At 41.4% G+C, this 8882-nt stretch overlaps 1 long non-coding RNA gene across 1 annotated transcript in view; it reads right to left on the minus strand.

The window, feature by feature from the left end:
* LOC309659306 overlaps positions 1–8882 on the minus strand; it is a 41405-nt gene that overhangs the window by 20450 nt on the left and 12073 nt on the right. The window lies entirely within an intron of this gene.

Raw genomic sequence — 8882 nt, forward strand, 5'->3', positions numbered from 1 at the left:
GATCAGTAATTGAAAGCATTATTTTAACATTAAAATAAGCCAGTCCACTCTAGAGAAGATAAAATTCATATAACATTTTAAGAAAAAAATGAAGACCTCAAAGTTGCTATTAGATTCACTTTAGGGTTAGGAAGGAAAGTTGAAGAAGCACTATCCAAAGCAAGGAATCTGAGCTATGCACCAAGATTTATTTGCCAGGGTGTTCACTGCAGCGTAATTGGTTATGAAAAAAATTGGAAACAGACTAACAGTATTAAACTGTTAATATCAATTATGATAGCATAAGATACAATATGATGATAGGGATCAATTAAAATCATTTTCATAAAGATGATTTTAATTACAATCATTTTTTCAAAGTTGAATGCAATCACAAGATAATAAGTTTAAAATGTGAGAAACAAAAATGTAGCCAGTTTTGTAACACCATCAAAACACATACACATAGAGAAAAGCCTGGGAAGGAAATATGCCAAAACGTTAACAGTGACAGAAGAGCGTATGGTTTTAATTTTCTTCTTTATAATTCTCTGAATTTCCATTTGCTTCCCAGTGATTTTATGACTTTCTTCTCAGAAAAATAAGCTGGGGTTTGTGGTTGATGCTACTTTGGCAGTGGTTTAGAACCGTTTTAGAAAAGAGGCAGAGGCTCCCTTATAAGACATTTGTGGTTGCATTCAGGGCCTACCTGGATAATGCAGGATAACCTCCCCATTTCAAGATCCTTAATTTAATTGCATTTACAAAGACCCTTTTCCCATATAGGGTAATATTCAGAGGTTCCAGAGATTGGGGCCTGATATCTTTGGAAGCCAATATTAAGCCTACTACAGTGATCATACCATTTTGCATCCCTGTGAGCAGTGTGGGAAAGGACACGGTTTTCACATCCTCACCAACTGAGTGTGTTGACAAACCTTTGGATTTACCAATCTATCAGTTTAGAAATGGTATCTTAGTGTGGTTGTAATTGCATCTCTCTTAACTTGAATCAAGTCTGAGATTCTTTTCATGTGTTTAAGGACATTGTGCATATTTTTTGTAAATTGTTGATACTTGTTACATGTCTTTGATAAGGTCGCTGTGTTTGATGCCTCTATATTGAAGAACTTATTTATAAAAGGAATATCAACACTTTGTTAGAGGGGGAAAAAAAAAAGAGAAGCGGCAGGGGGCATTGCCCATGTCCATAAATGGCCCCAGGAGACTCTGGGAATGGGGTCCCTTTTATTTCTTTTCTGCATGTTAGGAACGGTGGCATATTAATATTTTCGCCTCTATTTTAGTATCACCCTCCGCCAGCCCCGAGGTTCGGAAACAGCCCAAACAATTATTATGTGTTCCGGAGCAAGGCATAGTTGTCGCAGGGCGGCCCCCCCTCGGCCGCCCTGTGACATTCACAAAGTGACATGGGGTCGCATTTGTCTGCTACAAGTTTTTGATCAGCCTCATCTCCAATACAGATCCCTCACCAGGGCAGTTTGTGGCCATCAGTGTGAGATGGATCTTCAAAGCCGTTCCTTGGTCGGGAAACCTTCGGGAGCACCACGGCCTCGCCTGCTGTCTCTCTGCTGGGGGCAGTACCGCCCATGTATCACATGTGCCTTCTCACACACGACAGCCCAGGGCAGCTGCACACCCGGAACCCCGACCTCGGGGGCAAACGCCCTGGGACCTGCAGGGTTGCGGCAGAGCCGGAGGGACCCTGACCCCCCTGATCTTGCCTTCCAGGCCCTTGGCTGTTGAACACTAAATTATTTAATAAATATTACATGATTCTCTTCTCCACACACACACACACACACACACACACACACACACACACACACAAGGTTAAAAATCAAAGGGAGATAGGCAATTCCGGAAAAGAGAAGTAAAGAAAATCGTTGTCCAAAGGTAACAGGATATGAAGAAAAGTGCCCCCAGGCTGATCTGCTGAAACATTTTAAGTCAGCAGAACGGAATGGGCCCTCTTTCTCATCTCTTAGTCTGACATTCACGCTTATTTCCTTTCAGCTTCATACCTACACGGGGGAAATGCAGAAAACGATGGGAGTCGCTCCCTCAGCTTGGCTGTCCCAGGACCCCTTTTTTTTTATAATTCCCGATACTCGCAGTTATGCCCCTGACTGGACACAGGAGTACTTTTTGAGCGTTTAGTCCATGCCAAGCACACATGCAGAGAAGCAATGTAGGTGAAGAACATAGGTGCTGGAAGCAGATGGCCTGAGTGAAACCAGCACCACCTCTTACCAGCTGTGTGAACTCAGGCACGTAACCTCTCTGTGACTCAGAATGACCAGCTCCCAAATAGAAAGAATAATCAACCTCCCTCGTAGCTATTGTGAGGGTAAATGAGTGAACACAGGCAGAGTGCTCAGAGTTTGGCCCATAGTGAGAACCATGACACGTTAGCTACTGTTATTGTCTTAACAGAACCTAAGTGTTCTACCTCTGTTCTCACTCACACCGGGGTCTTCAAGGGTTGGATGCCAATGATGATTATCCCTGTTTCACAGCCGTGGAAACAGAGGCTCAGGTCTGTCTGATTCCAAAGCCCTTTCTTCTCACACCACTTCACACCACGTCTGCCAATAAAACCCAAGTCGTGGGCCCTGTGTGAGGTTGTCCAACTCCAGTTACCTTCCCTGCCATCTCTTTACTCCCCTTCCTTCCTCGATCCTCTCCCCCCTTCCTTTTCCTTCTGTCATCCAAAATACTAACATCTGGGGAAAGCCAGTAATGAACAAAAGCCATCCACCCACCAATTTATGTCTCCAGCCCAGATCTCCCTCCCAAATTCCAGACTCGCTTATTCACCAGCCAACTCAATACCTCAACCCCTGCATCTCCTGACCAGTGCACCAAAAGCTGAGCTCTTTTTACCCAAACTTACTGCCCCACCACTCCCCACTTCCCTTGACTCCAACCTCAGCCTTCTGGTTGCTCAGGCCAAGGGTCTTGGAGTCGTTCTCTACTCTCCTTTCCCTCGCTCTCCCGACCCCCAAGCCCCCCCCCACCTCTAATTAGACAGGAAACCCTGCTGGCCCATCCTTCAAACCATATCCAGGACCCAAGCATTTCTCAGTGTCTTGGCCCTTTGGCCACCCTCAGCTCGCTCCGGATTCGCACACCAGCCTCCTGACAGCTCCTGTTCCTGTTCTCATCACCTGTGGTGACCTGGTGTCACTCCTCCGCCCTCAGTTCACTCAGAGTTAAAGGCAGAGTCCTCATAATGGTCCACAGGACCCTCTGTGATGCCTGTCCCTCTGCAGCTCCCCCCACCCCCGCAGCACTGCCTCTGCCCCAGCCACACAGCCTCTCGGGGACTCGGTTCCGGCTGACCCCTCCTCGTGGAGTACACTTAACCCAGAGAGCTGTCTGGCTCAGCCCCTCACCTCCGTTAAGCTTTCTCTCCACCTTATTTTCTCATTGATGCTTATCCTGACCTACCCTGTAGTGGATCAAATAGTGCCCCTCCCCAAAATCCATGCCCACGTGGAACCTGTAAATGTGACCGTAGTTGGAAATCGGGATGCTGCAAATGTAATTAGTTAAAAATCTCGAGATGAAATCATCCTGGATTTGGGGTGGGTCCTAAAACCAATGACTGGTGTCTGTGTAAGAAGAAAGGTAGATTTGATGCCCAGAGGGACACATAGGGGAAGAAAGCCAAGAAGACAGACGCAGAGATCAGAGTGATGTGGCCACAAGACCAGAACTGCTTGGAGCCACCAGGAGCTTAAAGAGACAAGGAAGAGGCAAGGCTTCCCTAGAGCCTTCAGAGGGAGCATGGCCCTGTGGACCCCTGGATTTTGGACTACTTGCCTCCAGAACTATGGGGGAATAAACTGCTGTTGTTTTAAGTCACCCTGTTTGTTATGGCAGCCCAAGGACACTATTCCACCACTCTATTGACTACTGCAACCTGCCCATCCCCTCCCACCCCCAATAGCCCCACTCCTTCCTACCTGCTCTGCTTTTTCTTTCTTTTTTAAAAATATGTGCATATAGACAGGTATACCCCAAAGATACTGCAAATTCAGTTCCAGACCACCAAAATAAAGCAAATATCGGAATAAAGCAAGCCACACAAATGTTTCAGTTTCCCAGTGCATATAAGTTATGCTTACACTGTACGGTAGTCTATTAAGTGTGCAGTAGCATTATGTCTACAAAAAAAACAATTTACATATCTTAATTGAAAAATACTTTATTGCTAAAAAATGCTAACCATCATGTAAGCCTTCAGCGAGTCATAAGCAGTAACATCATAGATCACTGGTCACAGGTCATCCTAACAAATATAATAATAACGAAAAATTCTTCAGTATTGTGAGAATTACCAAAATGTGACATAGAAATACAAAGTGAGCAAATGTTGTTAGAAAAATGGCGCTGACAGACATGCAGCACTGCCACAAATCTTCAATTTGTAAAAAAAACTCAATAACTTTGAAGCGCAATAAAGTGCAATAAAATGAGGTCTACCTGTATGTGTACATACACACAAAAACCTACTTATACACATATTATTATTTATTTTTTCTGAACCACTCTAGAATAGGTTATATTCATGGCCCTTTACACCTTAATACTAAAGTAGTAATTTCCTAGGAACATAGATATTCCCTTACAGATCCACAGGAAAGCTACTGCATTCAGAAAACTTAGCTTTGACACAATACTTTTATCCAATCTGTAGTCCGTATTCCATTTTCATCAATTATTCTAATAATGTCCTTTGTAGCATTTAATCCCCTTTAATACAGGATCTGGTCTAGAATTTAGTTGTCGTCTCTTTAGCCTTTTTAAATCTCCTTTAACGGCTCAACTTTTCTTGTTTTTCATGATATCTGTAGAATACAGGCCAGTTATTTTACAGAATGTCCCTCTACTTGGGTTTGTTTGATGTTTCCTCTTGGTTAGATTCAGGCCATGCCTCCCAGCTCAATGCAGCCTGTGGAATGTTGTATCCTCCTGGGGGTACCCCATCTGGAGGCGCCCGGTGTCGTCTGCCCTCGACTGGGATGTTAATTCCCAGTTAAAGGTGTTGTCTGACACGTGCACAGTATTGTCTCTATTTCCCCCTTGCAAATAATGAGTCATCTATGCAATCTGGATGGAGACTAACTCACACATACACTCACATACACACACACACACGATTTAGCATCCATTGATGTTTCTGCTTAAACCAGTGTTTACCATGATGCACTCAACATGATGATTTTTACAATTGCAACACTTGCATTTCATTTATCAAGTCGGCATCCTCCTGTAAGAAAGTCTTCCTCCCCCCTCATTTGTTTATCAATTTATCGTCAGTGTAGAGAACGCCTAGCCTCTGAGATCATCGTTTTCACTATGCACTTAAAATTCAACATTTACAGTGGAAGCTGAGCAGTGACTTTGGTTCTCAGTTCCATTTGCACTCTGACAGGAGAAATAGATGCCTTTGCATGCACAAAAATTACTGAGAACAAAAAATAAACCAGGCAACCTTTTAAAATATTAGTCGTTGATGGCTGTATTCCAACTCAGAGAACGTAAGTTTGTAAGCAAAGTAACATTAAAGTTTTAAGAGAAAGAAATAAATGTTAGGCATTCCTGTAACTAGGTGGAAATGATTGATGATTAGAGCAGCAATGAAACAGTATGTACTGTGTTCCAAGAAACCCAGAGAGGAGGAGGATCACAAACACGGTAGTCGAAGGGCATGGATGAAAATGTGTGGGGCCTTCAGAGTACTTAGCCAAGGATCACATCAAAGATGACAGAGGTGAGGTTGTTTTTGGAATATATGACAGGCCACCCAGCCAGGGAGAAGATGGGCAATGTTTCCAAATACAGACGGAAAAACTGGCTCCAAGGCCAGATCCTGTGGTGACGGGGGCTGTCGACAAAACAGATGTTGGCAGAAAGCCTGATTCTGATTGAAGTGAAGCATCTGATTAATTCGTGGCTTGCCTCCTTGGAAATTTCATCTCTTACAAGTCTGAGGAAACCCTAGAACAAGGGGCTGATGGGTAGCACTAGTCCCAATCACCAGGCGGCCACAAAAGCCACGAAACTTGTAAGCAACCAGGATGTCTTTCAATAGGTGAATGGATAAACAAACTATGGTACATGCGTACCATGGAATATTATTCAGCCATTTTAAAAAAGGAGCTATCAAGCTACAAAAAGACATGCAAGAACCTTAAATGCATTATACAAAACAAAAGAATCCAATCTGAAAACTCTGCATACTATATTATTCCAATGATATGACATTATGGAAAAGGCAAAATTATAGAGATAGTATCAAGACCAGTGGTTGTCAGGGGTTCAGGGTGGGTAGGAGGGGAGGGATGAAGAGGTGGAGCCCAGAGGACTTTTAGGGCAGTGAAACTATTCTGTATGATACTGTCATGATACCACATGTCATTCTACATGGGTCAAAACTCATGGAATGTACAACACAAAGGGTGAACCCTAATGTAAACCAGGGACTTCTTCTAATAATAATGATCAGTACTGTGGTTGCCAAGGGGTGGGGGAGGGAAGGACTGGGAATTGGGATTAGCAGAGGCAAACTATTATATAGAGAATGGATAAACAACAAGGTCCTATTGTAGAGCACAGGGAACTATATTCAATATCCTGTGATAAACCATAATGAAAAAGAATATATATGTGTACATATACATATATATTATATATGTATATATGTTATATATGTATATATAGTATATGTGTATATATAATATATGTATTATATAACCGAATCACTTTGATGTACACCAGAAACTAACACAGCATTGTAAATCAACTATACTTCAATAAAAAATAAATTTAAAAAAATAATGATCAATACTGGCTCATCATTTGTAGCAAATATCACACTCTAATATAAGATGTTCAGTACAGGGAAATGGGGGGTAGGGGGAGTGAGATGATATATGGGAACTCTCTGTACTTTCCACTCAATTTTTCTGTAAACGTAAACTGCTAAAAGAAAAATCATCTAATATATATATATGAAGCTATTTTATAATTTTATAGTCTTTATATTTATAATTTTATAACCCAGTATAAAAGCCACCCTTAAAATTATATAGAATTCATATGACATTGTTGTATATGTTAAAATTAATAGGAGGGAGGGTGGGAGGGAGGGAGACGCAAGAGGGAAGAGATATGGGAACATATGTATATGTATAACTGATTCACTTTGTTATAAAGCAGAAACTAACACACCATTGTAAAGCAATTATATTCCAATAAAGATGTTAAAAAAAAATTAATAGGCTAACGATGTCAATATCATCTACCGAATTTGGATCCCACAATATGCATGGCTGTACACTGAGAAGGAACACTTCGAACTTTCAGACTGAAGTGGGAAGTTATTTATCTTCCAACATGCAGGGAGAGGCTAAGGGAAGATAGTAGAATAAAACAAAAGAACATAAATTTTAAAATTTTTAAGGAAAAAATTCATTTGGATGTTTAAGTCTTTCTTAAATGATTGAGTTAAAACCGTAACTCTCTGCACAATTGTTCCCGACACATCCTGATGAAGCAGAAAGTCTAAAACACAGGGCTGCTCCCCAGGCAGTGTCCTGCCGTTCCTTTAGAATATTCCTGCTTAAATAGAAGCATTTGTTGTTTTAACATATCCTCAGTAAAACTGAAGGCTAATCCTGCAGTAGGACATGGCATCGCATTTTCAAAACTACACACAAAGTACTCTCAGGTGAAAGAGCAAATGCTTACTCAATACACTCTCTGAAATTAAAACTCTTCACACGTTCCAAGAAAAATAGAAGACTTTTTCCCTGGTAGCTATACCGATCACACTAAAGGTCCTACTTCAGTTCAAACCTAAACACACAGCCAACTCTGATGACAAAGCTGTTTAAACACTCAGTACCTCTAATAGAATAACTCGATGGTGCCAGGTTTCATTTACCTTAGATGGGGCTCTGTTTTTCTGGCTCCCGGGCCCCTCCTATCCTAAGAACAAACATCTCGTTCCAGGAAAGATTATGAGCTAATTATCAGGGATTATTGTACAAAACTACTCCTGAGTAGACAGATGGCCTTTTATAGAAAACCAATCTATAGAGTGCGTTTAAAATGAAATAAAATTCAAGAAGAGCAGACCTCTGTTTTAAAGCATATTCGATCTGACACAGTTAATTTAAAAAAAAAAAAAAAGCTATCATGGAACTCTGGTTCCAGGTACAATGAGTTAAATGCAAGGTGGCTATATTATTTGGGGGCCCATTGCAAAGTGAAAACATGGGACTCCCATTTAAAACATTAAGAAATTACAACTGAGCAGTAAACCAAGAGCAGCTCGCTTCTGAGTGCAGGGACACAGGCGGGACAGCACACAGGTGGGACACCAAGGAAGCCTAGAGAGGTTGACTTGGCTTGGACCTGTCCTGACGGTCATCTTTGCTGTTTGCGGGCACTGGACACTCACTGGTGCACAGCAGGAATGTTTGAGAAAAGGGGGAATGTTTCAAACCTCTGTCTCCTCATTAATTAAACTAAAACTCTGCTATATGTTCACTGTGTAACCATATGAGAATCATGTGATTTTTGAAACATTTTGAAAATGATCATTTTTTAAAATTTTATTTTATATTGAAGTTGTGTTAGTTTCAGGTGTACAGCAAAGTAATTCAATTAGACATATACGTCTATCTATTCTTTTTCAGATTCTTTCCCCACATATATATAGGTTATCACAGAACATTAAGTAGAGTTCTCTGTGTTATACAGTAGGTCTTTGTTGATTATCTATTTTACATATAGTGGTGTGTATATGTTAAGCCCAACCTCCTAATTTATCCCTGCCCCAAACTTTCCCCTTTGGTAACCATCAG

The sequence above is a fragment of the Balaenoptera physalus genome (assembly GCF_965194825.1).
Source record: "Balaenoptera physalus genome assembly, chromosome: 4".
Taxonomy (NCBI): Eukaryota; Metazoa; Chordata; class Mammalia; order Artiodactyla; family Balaenopteridae; genus Balaenoptera; species Balaenoptera physalus.